This window comes from Erpetoichthys calabaricus, chromosome 12, assembly GCF_900747795.2.
Source record: "Erpetoichthys calabaricus chromosome 12, fErpCal1.3, whole genome shotgun sequence".
Lineage (NCBI taxonomy): Eukaryota > Metazoa > Chordata > Cladistia > Polypteriformes > Polypteridae > Erpetoichthys > Erpetoichthys calabaricus.
Window position 1 is genome coordinate 38,561,948 of NC_041405.2, and position 20,749 is coordinate 38,582,696.

At 39.7% G+C, this 20,749-nt stretch overlaps 2 protein-coding genes across 3 annotated transcripts in view; one reads left to right on the forward strand and one right to left on the reverse strand.

Annotated features, from left to right (window-relative positions):
* The window catches only part of LOC114663066 (actin-binding protein WASF3-like), a 129,086-nt gene extending 128,333 nt beyond the window's left edge, over window positions 1–753 (reverse strand). The window contains exon 1 of the mRNA XM_051934390.1: window positions 565–753. The gene's annotated coding sequence lies outside the window, so the exon portion shown is untranslated. The remainder of the gene's footprint in view (window positions 1–564) is intronic.
* The window catches only part of LOC114662093 (monocarboxylate transporter 8-like), a 1,225,996-nt gene that overhangs the window by 1,037,060 nt on the left and 168,187 nt on the right, over window positions 1–20,749 (forward strand). The window contains exon 1 of one of the 2 annotated variants that reach the window (XM_051934372.1): window positions 16,991–17,001. The exons of the other annotated variant lie outside the window; for it this stretch is intronic. The gene's annotated coding sequence lies outside the window, so the exon portion shown is untranslated. Of the gene's footprint in view, window positions 1–16,990; window positions 17,002–20,749 lie in introns of those variants that run through there. 2 annotated transcript variants of the gene reach the window in all.

The window sequence follows — 20,749 nt, forward strand, 5'->3', positions numbered from 1 at the left end:
GAGTAAAACGCTACCAGTGATATTCTGCAGAGATTAGATAATTATGATATTTTCAAAGATAATGACATAAAATAAATAGAATATTTCATTAAGAAAAACTCTGCTTAATATTATTATATGTTCAAATGTGTATCTGCCTTACAATACTTTAATGACACACGGTCTCGCTACAGAAGATGTCGTTTTTGTACAATCTTCGCTCTTTTTCTATACATAAATAATGGAAGGAAATGATCACGTTCGCGATCATGGATGGCGTTCTGAGAAGTCCAAATTCCTTACGCTTTCCAACTGTCAAAAATGCTGTATGACTTGCTTTAATATCGTAGTATATTTATTTCGAGATTAATGTGTCATTTCTAGTTTTAGGCTACTCAAACGTTTTAACATTAAAACCAACATGCACAAAATGTTACAATTCACCTAATACCGTCGCTTAACCTTTTTATCCATTTTAACAACACGCTGATATTTTGCATGTGCCCATGATATGCACATATCTTAACGCATAATCAGCATAGCATCCATCAATGCAGCATAGAAAAAGCAAATGCCTCTGCTTACCTGCTGTGATTTCTTTATTGTGTAAATATTAAATAGAATGCTCTTTCAGACATTGCAATTTATAACAGATCATTTTGGCGTATGAATTGTAATGTATAGCAATCGCTGATGTGTGACTTCATCTGGAAATTACTGCATGTCTGTTTGAGGATAGCAAGGCAAAGCCCCACTCTCTGCAGTGAATAAACAGCGCATGCGCCTCCGTTTTTCACAGACCACCACCCACACATGCCCGAGGACAGTACTCGAGCAAAACGAGGCTCACGCAGCGAGCAAAAACGACAGCTGATTACTGAAGACGTTCTTGGGTTTAGCAAATGACATCCACATAGCAAGAATGGCTTTCGTAATATCCCCTAAGGCGAGAACTGCTTTATGATAACATGATCACAGAAATAATTAGGTCAATATTATGTAGTAAATGCCTTACGATAGTTGAATAATAATTAACGTACATGAAGAAATCAGTTCAAACATCTTTAATATTTGCAATTAATTCTGAGCATCAGTGGCTCCCGGAAACGAGGTACTGCATCAGTAAGGTTTAGATACGTTTTATGTATTCTTAACGATATGTGCTTTATGGTTAACTCTATTCTTTCTTTCTTTCTTTCTTTCTTTCTTTCTTTCTTTCTTTCTTTCTTTCTTTCTTTCTTTCTTTCTTTGTCATTAGCACCAAAGTTCCCTTTATGATTTTGATTTTTCATTTGTGATGGCAAATATTACATGTGAAATGGTACATTTTAACGGTTGAAGGTTATTAACTACGAGAACTACCTACTGTATAATTTATTCAATTTATTTTGACACTGGTAAAATGGTTTATCAGTTTCCTGGTCTGTATTTTCTGATACGGGTTTTCATACTAAAAATGCAAAGCTGACTGTAGAACGTGTTGTGTGTGTTATGTCAAGGTCTTTATTATTTTTTTCATTAATTTTTGTCTGACAAACCAATGTTTATAGTATGTATTTCTTTGCTATCAAACACAATCTCTAATAGGAAACCTCTGTTTATACAATGGAAGCCAACATACTGAATATGAGTTAGAAGAAATGTGTTTCTTAAGTATACATTTATATACACTTTTAAAAACATTAGTTCTTTGCTGGTTTGTAGGATACTTTGTAGAACCATTGCTTGACGAAGAACCATTTTAGTTTGTGAAGGGTTATTTGCATATCTTTGAACTTTGAAGACTTTTCTAATATGTGAACAAAACAGAAATCTTTAATGAATAGCAAGCTATTCACAGATCATGAAAACCTAAATTTGGGTTGTGTTATTGTATGCAGAAAAAAACTTTTTAAACGGTATAATGTATTTTTGTCTATTTATGGGACCAATTACAGATTAAAATAAATAAATGTTCCCTCTGGAACCTTCATTTGGATGGTTCTTTTGTGAACCAAAAATTGTTTCCATGTGGCATGGCTTTGAAGAAACACTTCTGGTTAAATGGAGAATATGTTTTTTTGTGTTACCTGCAATTTCAAGTGAAATTAGAACAATCTAGATCAGAACAGGCCATTTAGCCCAACAAAGCTTGTTAGTCCTATCTACATAATTCTTCCAAAATAATATTAAGTATAGTTTTGAAAGTTCCTAAAGTCCTACTGTCTACCACACTACCTGGTAGCTTATTCCATGTGCCTGTGGTTCTCTATGTGAAGAAAAACTTTCTAATGTTTGTGTGAAATTGTCCCTTAAGTTTCCAACTGTGTCCCCTTGTTCTTGATGAACTCATTTTAAAGTAACAGTCTCAATCTCGACAGATGTAAGGATATTGTTTAAAACAATTTCTTACTTTGGTTTTAGCATTATTAAAATGTACAAGGTTGCTTGACTTCTTGTTCTTCTTTCGGCCGCTCCCGTTAGTGGTTGCCACAGCAGATCATCTTTTTCCATATCTTATTGTCCTTGTCATGCTGTTCTGTTACACCCATCACTCGCATGTCCTCTCTTACCACATCCATAAAACTTCTCTTAGGCCTTCCTCTTTTCCTCTTGCCTGGCAGCTCTATCCTTAGCATCCTTTTCCCAATATATTCAGCATCTGTCCTCTGCACATGTCCAAACCAAAGCAATCTCACCTCTCTGACTTTGTCTCCAAACCATCCAAACTCTGCTGACCCTCTAATGCACTTGTTCCTAATCCTATCCAATCTCGTCAAACCCAGTGCAACTCTTAGCATCTTTAACTCTGCCACCTTCAGCTCTGCCACCTGTTTTTTGGTCAATGCCACCATCTCCAACCCATATAACATAGCTGGTCTCACTACCGTCCTGTAGACCTTCCCTTTCACTCTTGGTAATACCTGTCTGTCACAAATTACTCCTGACACTCTTCTCCACCCATTCCACCCTGCCTGCACTCTCTTTTTCACCTCTTTTCTACAATCCTTGTTACTCTGTACGGTTGATCCCAAGTATTTAAACTCATTCACCTTTTTCAGCTATACTCCCTGCATCCTCACAATTCCACTGACCTCCCTTTCATTCATACACATATATTCTGTCTTGTTCCTACTGACCTTCATTCCTCTCCTCTTCACAGCATATGTCCACCTGTCCAGGGTCTCCTCAACCTGCTCCCTGCACTCGCTACAGATCACAATGTCATCAGCAAACATCATAGTTCACTGGGACTCCTGTCTAATCTCGTCTGTCAACCTGTCCATCAACATTGCAAACAAGAAAGGGCTCAGAGCCTATCCCTGATGTAATCCCACCTCCACATTGAATGCATCATTCACTCCTACTGCAGACCTCACCACAATCACACTTGCCTCGTATATATATCCTGTACAACTCTTACATACTTCTCTGCCAATCCCGACTTCTTCATACAATACCACAACTCCTCTTGTGGCACCCAGTCATATACTTTCTCCAGGTCCACAAAGACACAATGCAACTCCTTCTGGCCTTCTCTATACTTCTCCATCAACATCCTCAGACCAAACATTGCATCTATAGAGCTCTTTCCTGGCATGAAACCATACTGCTGCTCACTAATCATCACCTCCCTTCTTAACCTAGCTTCCACTACTCTTTTGCATAACTTCATGCTGTGGCTCATCAGTTTTATCCCTCTGTGGTTACCAAAGCTCTGCACATCCCCCTTATTCTTAAAAATTGTTACCAGTACACTTCTTATCCAATCTTCCAGAATCCTCTCACTTTCCTAGATTCCATTAAACAATCTGGTTAAAAACTCCAGTGCCATCTCTCCTAAATACCTCCATGCTTCCACAGGTATGCCATCTGAACCAATGGCCTTTCCATTCTTCATCCTCTTCATAGCTGTCCTTACTTCATCCTTGCTAATCGTTTGCACTTTCTGATTCACTATTGCCACATCATCCAGCCTTCTCTCTCTCTCATTCTCTTCATTCATCAGCCTCTCAAAGTACTCTTTCCATCTATTCAACACACCCTCCTCGTTTGTGAGTATGTTTATATCTTTACCCTTTATCACCCTAACCTGCTGCACATCTTTCCTAGCTCGGTCCTTCTGACTAGCCAATCGGTATAGGTCCTTTACTCCCTCCTTACTGTCCAACCTCTCATACAATTCATCATATGCCTTTTCTTTAGCCTTTGCTACCTCTCTTTACAATTTATACCTTATCTCCATGTATTCTTGTCTACTTTCTGCATCACTCTGACTATCCCACTTCTTCTTCACCAACCTCTTCCTCTGTATACTTTACTGTACTTCCCCATTCCACCACCAGGTTTCCTTTTCCTCCTTCCTCTGTCTTGATGTCACTCCAAGCACCCTTCTTGCTGTCACCCTTACTACTTCTGCTGTAGTTGCCCAGCTGTCTGGTAATTCTTCACTGCCAGCCAGTGTCTGTCTACCTCCTCCCTAAACTCAACCTTGCAGTCTTCCTTTTTCAACTTCCACAATTTGATCCTTTGCTCTGCCCTCACTCTCCTCCTCTTCTTGATCTCCAACATCATCCTACAGACCACCATCCTATGCTGCCTAACTACACTTTCCCCTGCCACCACTTTGCAGTCTCAATCTCCTTCAGATTGACTCTTCTGCTTAGTATACAATCTACCTGTGTACATCTTCCTCCACTCTTGTACGTCACCCTATGTTCCTCCCTCTTCGTAAAATACGTACCCACTACAGCCACGTCCATCCTTTTTTGCAAAATTCACTATCACTTGACTTTCTTCATTCTTCTCCTTGACACCATACCTATCCATCACCTCCTCATCTCCTCTTTTCCCTTCTCCAACATGTCCATTGAAATCCACTCCAATCACCACTCTCTCTCCCTTTGGTACACTGTCCATCACTTCATGCAACACTCTATAGAAATCTTTTTTCTCATCCATTGCACAACCAACTAGCAGAGCATATGCACTAACAACATTCATCATAAACCTTCAATTTCCAGTTTCATAATCATTACTCTGTCTGACACTCTTTTCACTTCCAAAACACTCTTGACATACTGTTCCTTCAGAATAACGCCTACCCCATTTCTCCTCCCATCCACACCATGATAGAACAATTTGAATCCACCTCTGATCCACCTGGTCTTACTCCCTTTCCATTTAGTCTTCTGCATGCACAATATATCAACCTTCCTTCTCTCCATCACATCTGATAACTCTCTCCCCTTACCAGTCATACTGCCAACATTCAAAGTTCCTACCCTCAGTTCCACTCTCTTTATCTTCCTCCTTTCCTCTTGTCTCCGGACACATCTTCTACCTCTTCTTCTCCTTCTTCGGTCAACAGTTGCCTAATTTCTGCCAGCACCCTATTGGCTAACAATACTGGTGGCGGCGGTTGTTAACCCAGGCCTCAACCAATCTGGTATGGAAATCTGTATTGTTGTCCGCATATTGATCTGGCAAAATTTTACACCAGAAGCCCTTCCTGACATAACCCTCCCAATTTATCCGAGTTTTGGACCGGCACAAAGAATCACTCTGGTTTGTGCATCCCCTGTGGCTGGGTTACAAAATTGCTTGACTATGGTAGTGAATTAACTAATATGAACCATTTGATCAAATGTGGCCAAATCATAAAGTAAATAACACACTCAGCTGAAAATGAAAACAAAAGATCCTAGTGGTCATTATGTTACTAATGTAACACATGACAGAACTGTGGCACAGGGATTGGCACTGCTTCCTAGCAGTTCCAGGAAATGAATTTAAATCCTATCTCTGACTGATGTTTTATGGAGTTTGCATAGAGTTTGCATGTTTTCCTATTGTGCCCTGTAAGGATTAGTCAGTGTATTCTTGTTTTATTTCTCACATCCCCAAAACACACAGGTTAGGTTGAATGTTAACAATAAACTAGCCTGACATACAGTAAGTGATGATGGGTGTGTGAACGTGACCTCCAATTGACTTTTCAAGGTGGGTTTCTGCCTTGTGATTGACACTGTAATCACCCGATTTTTCAGGCAGCACAAAATAAACACCAAACATACTTGCTGTTATCTTCTGTCATGATTTAACTACAAAGAATACTTGTCTGTGTTACAAGGAACAATAAAGTTGATTCAATAGGCAACATCTGTGCAGTTCACCAGATAAACAAGACATGTTGTCAGAAGTAAACTAATTAACCTTCAAAAAATCCTTCATAAGAGAAAAGGAACTGCTTAAATAATTTTGAAACACTTGTGTGATCTAATGGAGGTTTTAAAGCCGCCAACTGAGTTGAGCTTTCAAGGAAACTTGCCAGAAAACTGGAGGAGATTTCGGCAGCACTTTTTAGTTGTACATCATGGTGACTGGTAGCAATGGGAAAGACACGCACATAAATCCTCAGTTTTTCTTCATGTTGTGTGCACAAAAGCCTTAGAAATGTACAATACATTTATGTTTGAAAGAGAGCAACATAGGAGAAATTTAGAAGTAATTATAAAATACTTTGAGGAATACTGTAACCCCAAGAAAAATACAAAATATGAAAGATGTACATTTTTCATGCCCGCTCAAAGAGGTGATAGCATAATGCAGTATGTAACCGAGTTGAGAAAGCTGGCCAAATCTTGTATATGTGAAGAACTGGAGGAGTCGCTAATCCGTAATAGGATTGTTTTTTGGACCTTCACGCGAATCACTGAGAGAAAGGCTGCTAAGAGAGGGTGACCTGATGCTTAAAAAAGCAATATTGATATTTAAATCATTTTAAAAAGATGTGCATATCAACAAAAGTGCACACAACTGAAGAGGACATGGAGGCTGAACTTTTTTTTGGTGCAGTAGAGGCCAGAAATAAAAAGAATAAATGGGAAGTAAATTTTACAATAGCAGATAATCATCTGGAATTTAATGCTTGATACAGGTGTACACAGTAGTGTAATTCCTTTGACTGTGTATAACAAGATAAGTAAAGGTAAACTGGGTGAACAAACAAAAGTGAAAGTTTTCATGTATACTGGTGAAAGCATAGCTATAGTTGGTAAATGCATGCTGAGGGTAAATCACAGAAGTAAATCCCAAAAGCTTCCACTTTTAGTGGTGAATAAAAGAGTATCACTTCTATTGGGGATAAAGGCATGTGAAAGTTTGAGACTTTTCAAGAGACTAATGTTAGTAGCACAAAATGATATTCTAGCACAATGTAAAGATGAACAGTATTTGAAGGAATTGGTTGTTTGAAAGGGAAACACTCCATTAAAACTGATGAAATGGTGACACCTGAAGTACACTGTCACAGGTGGCTGGGTGCGGTAAGCAATCAGCCGCCTATTTAAGGAGCTGCCTTACCTGCAATCAAGGCCGGAGTCGGGTGAGGAGGAAGACGAGGTCGGTGCAGAGGAGGCGAGGAGAGGAGAGGAGAGGAGAGGAGAGGAGAGGCCCTGTGTTTAGAGAAGAGACGGCTAGAAGAAAAGCTGGGATTGTGAGAGACTGTGGGGGTTGTTTGGTGGCGGTGCACTTAGTGACTTTGTATATAATAGATTTGTTTAATAAACGTGTGGTGATGGCTGAATTGGTGTCCGCCTGTGTGTGTCCGGGCCGTCATATTTCACAGTGGCGTAGTCGGCAGGATGCTGCACCTGGCGCAAGGTGTGGACCTGCATTCACAAAAATGTCTGTGAAAGGCCCGGCACAACAGAGGAGCTCACCCACGTGCCGCAGGGGCGGCGTGCACCCAACCCCGCAGGGATACGTAGGAGCCCGGACCGTTAGAGGTCTGTTGTTGGACTATGTATTTCAGGGGGGGCTCACCGATGCGGCAGCAACAAGAGGCGCTGCCGGGAAGGAGAGTCTGCAGCTCGGGAAGCCGCAGCAGCAGCGGAGCTGCCCAGTGTTTCGTTCTCCGGTGAGAGTGGAGAACGATATGGCCGCCGACAGGAAGTCCCTCCTCGTGACAGGCACGGGATTGGACAGCGTGTCCTGTCTCCCCGCCAACGATTGGTCTCAGGCGGGGGCAGGGAATGTCTATCTTGTGCCCAGAAGAAACCCGAGTGGGCCGCAGTGAAGGGCCCATAGAGAGCAGTCAGTAAGTGGTATTACATGCAAGGTAAGCCCACCGCCGGCTGCTTCTCTCTCATTGGCGGTGATTTTGCAGGGGCTGCAATAACAGCTGTGCCTTGTGCTGTCGCTGCCGGCCGAGCAATGTGCCCTCCGGACAGAGATGCTGGAGTCAGGAGGGATGGCAGTGGCGTCGAATCGAGAGCCGCAGGCAAAAGAGGACCGGCGCGCTGCAGGAGCTTCTGGACGGAGAGGCACAGCGGGGAAGGTAAGGGAGACCGACCCCGTGAAGCTCCGGATGCCAGCAGGGCTGGGTCTGCCCTTTTGCAATGGGCAGATCCGAACCGTCATGGCATCCCAAAGAAAAAGGGGGAAGCGGCTGAGGAAAGCCAGTTCCTCCGATATGGGAGGACGTGCCGCTGGGTGCGCACGTCCCACGAAGGGCCGTCCTCTGCGGATGCAGAGGAGAAAGCCACAGCTTGGGAGGTGGAAACGGAGCATGATCCCACTGGTGGTTCCATGGCGGGGATCGTGGAAGTCGCCGAGGTGGAGGCCAGAAAAGGGAACATCGGGGTGCCGATCGGGGCCGAGAGCGTTGGCCCAACTGAGGACGAGCCGTGGGGCTGCGTCAGGGCAACGCCTCCACCCTTGTTTTTCCTTTTTGTTAGCAGGATCGGGCCCTAGGCTACAACGTGTCGGCTTGCCGCTGAGGGATTCTCGTCCTCACGGAACGGTCCGCTGGTCCCTGGAGGTCTCAGCTAGCGGGGGTGTACTGTCACAGGTGGCTGGGTGAGGTCAGCAATCAGCCGCCTATTTAAGGAGCCGCCTCCCTGCAATCAAGGCCGGAGTCGGGTGAGGAGGAAGACGAGGTCGGTGCAGAGGAGGCGAGGAGAGGCGTTGTGTTTAGAGAAGAGACGGCTAGAAGAGAAGCTGGGATTGTGAGAGACTGTGGGGGGTGTTTGGTGGCGGTGCACTTAGTGACTTTGTGTATAATAGATTTGTGAAATAAACGTGTGGTGATGGCTGAATTGGTGTCCGCCTGTGTGTGTCCGGGCCGTCATATTTCACAACACCTACCTAAGAAAGTTTCAGTAATGCTGAGGGACAGACTCAAAAAAGACCTAGACAGAATGGGAAAAAAATAAAATAACAAAAAAAACTCAAAAGCCAACAGAGTGGGTTAATACAATAGCAATTGTGCAAAAAAGTGATGAAAACTTGAGAATCTGACTTGACCGTTCTGATTTGAATCAGGAAATCCAAATGGAACATTATTGTGGAAGAAATAACAAGTACTCCAATTCAAAGTACTATTTGATATTGGGTGCAAGTTCAGAATTCTGGCAAATTAAACTGGATGAGAAAAGTTCTCACCTTTGCACATTTGACACAGCCTTTGCACAGTACCAGTTTGTACGTCTACCATTTGGTATAAATTCAGCTCCAGAAGTATTTCAAAGATCTGTGAAACAGATTTCTGAGGACATGGACGATGTATAAACCTATATTGATCATGTGAAATTACAGCACCTCTTTGATAGCACTTACAGGATTAGGTAGCATGACACTTTAACGAAAAGCGCAACACAGCACCGAAGATGTTGTTGACTGAGGTCCCATTGCTAAAATATTATGATGTTAGTCAGGCCATTAAGATTTCTCTCGATGGTTCAAAAAATGAATTTAGAAATGCATTGTTACAGGATGAGGTACAAGTAGCTTATGCATCAAAAGTAAAGACAAAAACACTGCAACGATATGCACAAATTGAAAAAGAAATGTTGGCAATTGTTTTTGGTCTAGAGCACTTTCACCAACTTGTGTATGGCAAAGAAGTTGAGGTTGAAACTGATAATAAACCATTAGAAGCAATATTTAAAAAGATTCTTAAGTACTGCACCACTAAAAATCCAAAATTTGCTTATGTGTCTTCAGAAATGCCAAGTGAAAGTCAGATATAAACCTGGAAAAGAAATGCATGTTGCAGATACTTTGTCAAGAGCATTCTTGCCAATTAGTAAAACAAAACAAACCAGTGAAACTGAAAGTGGCAAAACTGAAGCACAGGTACATATGTTGAAAGAAAACTTAATGAAATAAAAGAAGCAACACAAAAAAAAAACAACATTGAGAAAATGACAGCAAATCATACAGAATGGATGGCCATCAAAACAAAATGAAGTCCCAATTAAAATACAGCATTCTATTGAAACCTTCGTGAAGATATCCATGTAAGTGAAGGAATTCCGTTTAAAGGAGAGAAAATAATTAACCCAGCAACTATTAAAGATGAAATGCTAAAACACATACATTAGAGTCATCTGGGTACAGAAACTTGTCATAGAAGGGCACGTGAGATTAAGCACTGACCAGGAATGGGGAATGGCATTGACAAGTTAGTGAATGCATGTGCAATCTGTAAAAAATATAGTAAAGTACAGCAAAAAGAGCCCTCCTGGCACATGGATTTCCAGAGAGACCATGGCAAAAGACAGGAGTTGACTTGTTTAATTTCAACAATAATGACTATCTTGTAATGGAAAGTTACTTCTCAAAATTCCAGCCATGATGCAAAAACTACTACTATCATAAAATACTTGAAATCAAACTTTGCTCAACATGGGAAGGTTATGGTCTGCAGTTCTCAGGTATAGAATTTAAGAATTTTGCACAAGATTGGGAATTTATACATACTACCTCCAGTCTACTTTATCCCCAGTCCTCCGGAATGATGGAATGCACAATACAAACTTTGCTGTTAATGAAAAAAGCTGAAACAGACAATGTAGATACATACATAGCACTATTAGATTTGCAAAACACACCTTTAGAGAATTTTGGATTGTCACCAGCACAACACAACTCCTGATGGGAAGAAGATTGAGGACAAAGCTTTCAACAGCGCCTCAATTACTGATTCCACAACCTGTCAGCAGTGGTGTACAGAATGAACTTAATAAGAAGCAAGAAAAACATGGAGCCAGGGGAAATGGTGTGCATACAGCAAGAAGAAGGATAGAATCCTGCCATTGTTAAAGATGTTGCAGAACAGCCCAGATCATATATTTTGAAAACACCAGATGGTCAACAGTACAGAAGTAATAGAAAATGTATCTGGAAGACTAATGAACAATTTAGTCAAGCAACAGAAACAATTGACAACCCTGATGAAAGTGTCAAACAGCATTAATAATAAACATGAGTTATCTAATGCTCTAAAAGAAGCAAATGTCAGAGAGATTCTACAACCTATAACATGTTAGTCACAAAATAAAACCTCAAGTGGAAGAATTGTGTAAAAACCAGCAAGATATAGGGATTACTGAAAGACTGAAGAAGAACAAAAACTTGTTGCATATGTAAACATTTGGAACGATAAATATTTTTTATGTTTATAGATATGCATAAAGGACGCCATGATGTAACTAGAAAGAATACCAGTCAGTGTTAAGAAGGAACAATAAAGTTAATTCAATGAGTAACGTCTGTGTGGTTCACTAGATAAACAAGACATCTTCATCTTCAAATATGAATTTGTTCATATCAAGAAGGTGAAAGGAAAAAAATAATCTAGGCAAAGTGAGACAAACACTGCTGGGGCATTTTAAAAGTGTGGAAGGTTTGAGTGGATAAGTTGCAGAAAGGTATTGATGAACTCTAGACCATAACAGAAATAAAAGAGAAACAATAAGAGTTGCAAACATCATTAATAATCAGGTAAGATTAAAATTACAACTGGCAGCAAGCCAAGGTAGAGGGATTAGCAGAACTGTAGTCAAAAACAACAGCAACAGTAATTTCAATTTAGATGAAGAAGAAGACAAGACTCAAGGGCAACAAAAAAAAAGAATGATTTCATAATGAAATATTCAGGCAAGGCTTGCAGTCTGCTTAAACACTCATTCTTTCCACCTCAAATTACTACTTTGTAAGTAATGTCTTTGAAAAAAAAAAATTGGACATATGGCTGAGCAGCATTTGCATGTGAAAAGTGTGACTGAAAGCAGGTCAGATAATGAAATATGACATAGCTCTATAATAGTTTGCTTTTTTTCTTTCTCTACTTTGAGAAGTTTTCTTGCAGCAGGCAGTTTTGCTTCTGCCCTTCAAACTCACTAATCAATTAAATGTACCTGTAGTGTTAGGCTAATGCATTTCTAAAAGTAATTTTACTCATCCATCATGCATGCTTTCTATCCTAATTGACCATTTTGTCCAATGTAGTAAATCTCTTCTAGGTTTCCTTTATCCTATGGTGTGCTTTCTGTAGAATATGTCTTTGTTTGTATTCTGCTACAAAATCATGGTTTTAGGACTATGTATTTAAAGGATATGTTCGATATATTTCAAGTCAAAATTATTTTGTCAATATCATTGTACATTGATTCACCACAGGAAATTGTGTTCTATAGTGAAGCCGATGTAGTTTTTATGAAGAAAATGACACATGGTTCAAACTGAATGTTGGGGTGTCAGCCAACAAACCCTAAATATTTGAGAAAAATAAGATTAGAATTAAATACAAGCATTTGAGGGTTCAAAACAAGCTGTAATAGTGTGGGATATCCAGAAAACGTTAAAAATGAAGAGCACCTAGTACACAGGATGATCATCTGGTTCAAATGTGTGCCGATTTCCAGTCAGGAGCCTCTTTATATGTGCTGGTGTCCAGAAAATGTGGCATTCAGGACTGAAAGTTTTTGGACAGTGGACAGAGACAGAGAAACAGAATGAGTAAATGATGGTACCCTTTCCTGGTCTGGGGTGGAGTTGCTTACCTTCTCAAAGCCCTGAAGGTGACCCCTAAGCACTTGTGTCTGACACTTTAGTAAGGTGTGTATGAGAATGTGTCGTGCAGTGTACTCTCCATTGCCAGTTCTTGCCTTGTGCTTGATGCTGCTTAGACAGACTCCTTGTGACCCTGACCTGGATTTAACAGGTTTAGTGATGCATGAAGTTCTTACTGCATTATCCATGACTGTCCTTGGTACAACTTTGCTCACAGACCAAAGATTAACTCCTAAAGAGATCTTGTTTTGTTCTAAAGTGAAGCATTTTTATACATTTTAAAAAAATATATTATATTTGTGTAGTCCTGCGGTGGGTTGGCACCCTGCCCAGGATTGTTTCCTGCCTTGTGCCCTGTGTTGGCTGGGATTGGCTCCAGCAGACCCCCGTGACCCTGTGTTCGGATTCAGCGGGTTGGAAAATGGATGGATGGATGGATTATACTTGTGTATCAAGCTTAAAACGAAGTCCAAAGACAATTAATCCAAACATAAAACAAAACCCTTAAAACTTACTGAATGCATGCACTCTGAGGAAGCTAAACGTTTTTCATTTTTGAAAACGTTATCCCAGTTTGTGAGTTAAACAAACAAGACAGCAAAAGGGTATTAGAAATAATATATTTTACCATAGAAATATCTTTGAAATGTCTTTGAAATTCTGTCTCTCTCATTTTTGTTTTTCTTTTCCATCTGCAGTCTGATGCAGGTACTGCTCATTTATTATTGTTTGTACAGGTGTCTACTGTGTGCTCAGTGAGACTGAACGTTAAGATCGTTAGGTGCACATTAAGACACAGATTGTTAAAAACCCAATACACAGAAGTTGAAAGAGAGAAAAAGCAGAAAAGCTACTTGCATTATTTAGATTTCTTTTTCCCTAACTAACCTATAAAAGACATTTGTTTTGTTTTCTGAATCAACATGTAAGATACTTGCTGTGCCACCTGGGGCCTCATGTATAAACGGTGCATACACCCGTTTCCAAACTCACATCACGATGTATAAAAACTAAACTTAACATAAAGCCATGCACATTTTCACACCAGCTTAATCCCTGGCGTATGCAAGTTCTCAGCTCGGTTTTGCAAACTGGCGGCACCCAGCGTCAAAGCAGTGCTTTTGTTCTACTGTGGTTTTCCTTTCTTTTTTACATTTACATCCCTGACGCGGCTTTATCATATACACAGAAATTAACTGCATATTGTTTATTAGTTTAAGGCATCTGACTGTGATTAACCTGTAACAATATAATGGTCCACAGAATGGCCAAATTATTCCAAATACCAAAGCTGCTTTAGCTTTGTTACTCTCACTGTACCACTCAGAGTATTTATATCACTCTATCTGAGTATGGAATCACAGCTCTACAGCAGCTGATCGGATTATCGGTATACAGCATCAAGCTACCTCAGCCATGCGCAATTTGAACTGCTTCCATACGGCAAACGCTTCAGAGCCTTTCCTGTTTGGACCTTGTGGTTCAGAAACAGCTTCATCTGAAGAACTAAAAACGCACTCAATCAGTCCATCAAGTGCTTCTGGTAGAACTGTTTGTACTTATAAGTACAATCACCTCACTGTAAACTTGCGATACAGTTATAATATTGCACAACCTGAGCCACTTTCTAAAGTGCATATTTACATATGATGACGATATCATTTTTAAGATGAAGTGCAGCAAAATATGTTTATTACATTATACAGATAAAATTTTAACATCATTTAAATAATCTGTATTGTTAATAATTTAATATGTGAGGACATGGTGTTGCAGCGCTAGCGATGAGCTGGCGCCCCATTCAGGGATTGTTCCTGCCTCGTGCTGTATGCTTGCTGGGGCTGGCGCAACACTGGATGGATAGATGGATAGAATAATTAAACATGTACTACAAAGATATTTCAATGTTCCTTAAAAGTTTTGAAGAATCTGTGTTCTATGCTTACAGATGGCTTGACATCTACTACAGAGCTGATTGTGTGGTGATTGGTTACTTGGAGAAAGAAAAGGAAGGACAGTAATTGGGGGATAGTATGTTTGAAAGAGACAGTACTGCTGCAATAAATTATTTTATCAAAGGTTGCACACAGTGCAGCATCTTGCGGGAGGAACAATCTCTGGGTGGTGCGCCAACTTGTCACTATCACTGCACCACTGTGTTCCCATGTTTAATAACATGCTTTAATTCCTATCATCATGAAAATTATATCAAGCATACATCTTAGTATTTAAATTATTTGTTATAGATGTAATATCACGAATGTAATGGATTCTGTGTCCTTTTGGAGAAAGAGGAAGCCCGTTTAAGAAGCACATAGTGATTTATACACATAGAGCACATAGAAGAACACATACAATACAAAGCATTTAATGTGTTACTTTGGTGTTTGAGAAACTAGTAAATTAAATGATTTTAAGATGTTTATGATGTTCTACTTTAATAACAAATGAACCACGTGATTAAAGTGGAAATTTCGAGGTTAAAGTTGACATTTCGAGTTTTTTTTCCCACTGTGTCCCTATTTTTTTTCTTTTCCCTGTAACCTAATAATAAGCTTCCATATGACACTCAGATGGCGGGTTACGACTTGCCTTTTCACGGCGACTTTGATATCTGACAACTTCTTTTTTATTTTGGGCACTGTGCGACTTTGTGAATTTGAACTTTCTAGTTTCTCCGACACTCTATGTCACTCGATCAACTTCCTTTTGTTGTTTATACCACTGTTTAAACCAACAAATTGTAAGTTTTTCCTTGCCTCCACTTGGTATTCGCTGAAATTCTTCTATTTTCTCCCATGCATTTTCCATTGTCTTTTCACAGAACACTGTGGTTAAGGGCTATTTATATTGATTTGCATATTCAAAGAGGCGTAATTCTGGGAGGAGACGAGGTGGGACAGCAGGTGCATACACACGCGTTACTTTTCACGTTGACCAGGATTTATGTAGCGGAAGAACATGGAAGCTGGCGTATGCACAGATTTATACATCTGGATTTTTTTTGTGCATATGCACATTTCTACTTTTGCCCATACACCATATTTTAGTGTGAATTCTATGCATGGTGTTATGCATGAGGCCCCTGATATGCAGTGCATGGAGATAGCAATACAAAACTAAAACAAAAGAGCAGTATCCACAAAACAAATAAAACAACAACAAGTTAGTGGTGTGTTGACATGACCATCGCTGAGGGGTGCAGGGATGCGTAAACATTTACTATATCTACAAATACTGCAAAAATAGTAAACAGGGATACCTAAAACTCAGTTTAGAGCAAGATGGTTCATAGGGCAGGTTAAATGTATCCTCACCTTCATAATCAGACATATCACTGGTATTAAATGACAGCTCAACACAATTCAGCAAATGTTAAGAGGCCTCACCTTTGCCTTCACTTCCTCAGATGTCAGAAGAAGCTCATATTGGCAATCTGTTTTCAGTACCTTGTATGAGTATGTAATGGAATCTGTCCTTGCTGGCGGCATAACATCCTGTAATATGGCACCTGCTCACCTCAAAAACGTAAGATGGCAGGGGATATAGATCATTAACAGCACTAAGTGGTCTTCTGTTCAAGAAATGTAAAACACATGCACAGTATTGTTAAAAACATTATTCATTCTTCACAGCTTCTTTTCTCAATTCTTCATTCTGACAAACAGTATGGGACCATTCAAACTTACTCAAGTGGTTTCAGAGACAGTTTCTGTCCCCAGATTTCAAGGTTACTAGACAGACAGCCATAATTACAAATGCAGTATTTGTATATTGTATATAATTTTTGCATTCTATGAATGCTGTTTTTTAAGTCTTTCTTTTGTTGATATTGCATTCACAAAAATGATACAAAATGCTGTTTTGCATATAAAAAATATAAAAAAATGCTTCACTTTAGAACACAATTTACAGTAATGCAAAGTAATGAACACTAAGACTGTACAAAAGTAACTTTTGACTTGAAAAATACCTAACTTACCCTTTAAAAATGAGACTAAGAACTTAAACAGACACAATCTCTATAGGCTTTAACTTTGTAAGCTCAGTTGTACCAATGATAGTCATGGCCCATGAGGGAAGAACATCATCCATCATCGAACCTGTTAACTCTAGGCCAGGGGTCACAAGGACAGCATCAGGCACAAGGCAGGAAGTGACACTGGGAAGAGCACCAGTATGCTGCAGGGCACATTCACACACACCTTTACTGTCTTACCTTATTATTGCTGCATCAGAAAGACTGCTTGCATCCTGACATTTACATGTAGTACATATTTCAAGCTAGAATTTCATTGCCTACACAATGCAAACAGTTACCAGTCCTTCTATTTTTTATATGGGTCATCTCTTTCCAAATGTACTCACAAAATTGTTATGAAAAAATTAGACTTCCATTTCCTTTTCTTTAGCATTCAGATTTTAAAAATATTTTCTGTCTACTACTAGACAACTGTTTATACTAATGGTGAGCTCGTGTTTCACAGCAGATCTTCCGTAAATGAGTCTGCTTTTTTAGATTACATTGACTCTGTATTCTGTTGTACTTTTTGTTTGCTCTAATTAAACAAAATTAAATGACAGGTTATAGTTTAGTGTAATCTACTAAAAGGAGTAAAATGAAGCTTATCTTATTCCTTTCATAATACAAACAACAAATGACAGAGTTCAATAATTTACAGTGGATTATTGGAATTAAGTATTAGAAAGCCATGTCTATGTATTGTGCAAGCATGAAAGTTTCCATGGCTCTATGGAAACTCTTGTTAATATTTTGGTAACTACAGAATTGATCAAACTAAACAACTTTTCACAGATATTTAGTTACAATATAAATTATTTTATTATCCATCCATCCATCCATTGTCCAACCCGCTGAATCCGAACACAGGGTCACGGGGGCCTGCTGGAGCCAATCCCAGCCAACACAGGGCACAAGGCAGGAACCAATCCGGGCTGGGTGCCAACCCACCGCAGGACACACACAAACACACCCAGCACACACTAGGGCCAATTTAGAATCGCCAATCCACCTAACCTGCATGTCTTTGGACTGTGGGAGGAAACCGGAGCGCCCAGAGGAAACCCACACAGACACGGGGAGAACATGCAAACTCCACGCAGGGAGGACCCAGGAAGCGAACCCAGGTCCCCAGATCTCCCAACTGCGAGGCAGCAGCGCTACCCACTGCGCCACCGTGCCGCCCTGATTTTATTATTTTTTTGATTTTAGTTTCTTTCTTTGGTGCTCAGAAATGGAGGATCCATGTATAAAAAAGCATTGCAATTTCTATATGGTGTGATCAAAATGTATGCAAATACCATTACATTAAAGTCTGCAATGTGCACTTTAATCACATTTGAACTGCTTGATTTGTAGTTATAAACTTTGGAGCAGAGGGGTAAATAGAGAAAAAAACGTGCTTGTCCCAAACATTATGGAGGGCACTGTGACAGAATCAAAAATGCTTTTCCTGGTGGCTGAAAAAGAGATTAATAATAAGAAAAACTAATAAGAATAATCAAAACCAAATTTCAAGTCATAATAATATGTAAAAGTACACTTACTTGTTCAAGGAAAAATGCACCATTTTTCCACTGATTCTACCCAAAATCAGGATGGAATTTTATCTCACATGCAATTACATTTGAATCATTTTGATATGGCTACACACTAATGAAGAAACAAACAGAACAGATGCATAATACCTTGACCACACCAAAAAATATGTATCCTCAAAACCACAGACTCCACTTAGTTATGTCAATGCACAGAGGTGAAGTTCGAGGTAAAATGTATTTCCCTGAATGTTAAATTTAGTTGGTCATGTGTTTTATAATGCAGTGGTCAAAAACACACAAAATAAATAGAAACTGTATAGTAAAAATAAAAGAACTCATTTAAGACAATTAATTTATATATGGTGCTTTTCAATATCAGTAAGAGCAGAAAAGAGCAACCCCAGTCAATTGCACTATTGGAGTGAATAATCCTCAGTGGGAACCCCAGTGAGTTTAACAAAGTTACAGTCGGCATATGAGAAAATCTCATTTCTTGTGACCATGTGGCTGCCCACCCCTACCTAGCCATTCTGCAATATTATAAGTACATGATTTAAAATTCAGACATTTGGCAGGGTATTTAAGGATGTGTTTAAACCTTTTTAGTCTAAGTTATGAATTTAGCATTTCAGACATATGATTAATTTCAAAACCTGTTTGCCACATTACTTGTCATTGCAGGCAGTAAGTCATAAGAAAATTGTACAGCCACCAAATAAGTTTGGAGCTAACCAATAAGTTCTCACCGTTCTCAGTAAGAAGATGTGGCTAAACTGTTGAACACACTGGTAAGATTTACATGGTGAACTAAATTTTAAGATTTCTCCACATGTTTAAAGATGTCTAGAATTAAAAACACGGCATCCTGAGCTCCTAATTTAGACCTAAAAGTAGCAAAACAGCCAGAACAAGGTGTTTTCAAAATATTTGTACTTTGATACAGAAGTTAACTGCAGGTAGCAACTGGAGGTAGGTAGTAATTTGTTCTTGTGTACTGGAACAATCACTAATATGAGCAATGTGGCGCCCTACATCAATTGCCAGAAAACACATGTCCTCATTGCATACATCCCAGTACACCAAGAGCTGACAGGTTTTCACTTTATTACAGATTCCATCAAAGAAATCAAAAAAGATTAGAAGAGAAGATTAGAAACCCAGGGGGGTATTTTTCGTACGTGGATTACTCGTTTAGCTGGATGTAATTGTTGACGATTTGGCCTGATCCTGGATCTGTCGTTTTTCGAAACTCTTGCTGGATGTGTTGTCATAGCAACACATCCAAATCCTCAAGCCTGCTTGGAGCAGGTTTGTTCGATGTAAACAAGGATTATCTCACACACTTAATCAGTGTCTGTGCATGGAATTCTTTCAGTCATGACTTCACCGTACATGAATGAGCGACCAATTGATATCGGTACGAAAATTATAAGAAGAGAATTTCATATAGAGAGGGTTTTGCGTGATCAGCAAGATCCTTTATTGCTCCCAGAGGAAATTCTTTTTGAAAGATACCGCTTTAGCCGAGGGGGAATATTGTACCTCAAAAATTTATTAGAATCACAGTCGAAGTCAAACTCGGCGAAGTCGGGCACTCACAACCACACAGACAGTATGCATTGCTTTGAGGTTTTTTGCAAGCGGCACTTTTTTATGTACTGTAGGCGATGCAGAAAATCGATCTAAAAGTACAGTTTGCCAGGCAATTCGTAAAGTCTGTTTGGCTCTGAAATATTTCCTTCAGGTTTTCATAGTGTTTCCTGGACACCTGCGTGTGCAGACAATAAAAGAGGCGTTTCATACCATTGCAGGTAGGTAATACACAGGCTAAAACACCCACAGTTCCATAAAGAATCTCACAATCAGCCTAACATTCTCATTACCTAGGATTTCCAAATACGATTGGGGCACATGGGACTGATCAGAGTGGAGTTTGATTTGGAAAATGTACCTCTCCTCTTTATGAATAATCAGACACAGTGTCTTCATCAAATATTTGACCTTTGTCAATATCTCGTTGGTCAGACACAGGTTCTAGGGATATGACATTCCCTGCAACTGACCCAACAAAAAAGAGGGCTATATGGAACCTACCTATGGCACACATTGAGATAGATAGATAGATAGATAGATAGATAGATAGATAGATACTTTATTAATCCCAATGGGAAAAATATATGCAATGACCATCCTTTACCTGAAATGAATTGACCACAGCATCCTGCCACTGGTTCTGAGGAGGGTTTTTCCCCTGGAATGCCCTCAGAAACAGGGCAATGGGCATTTTGCTGGAGAGCCAACTCTTCTGCAGGGGTTAGATCTGAACCGCGTGGACCTCCACCTGTTTTTTGCTTGTCTGCCTTCTTAT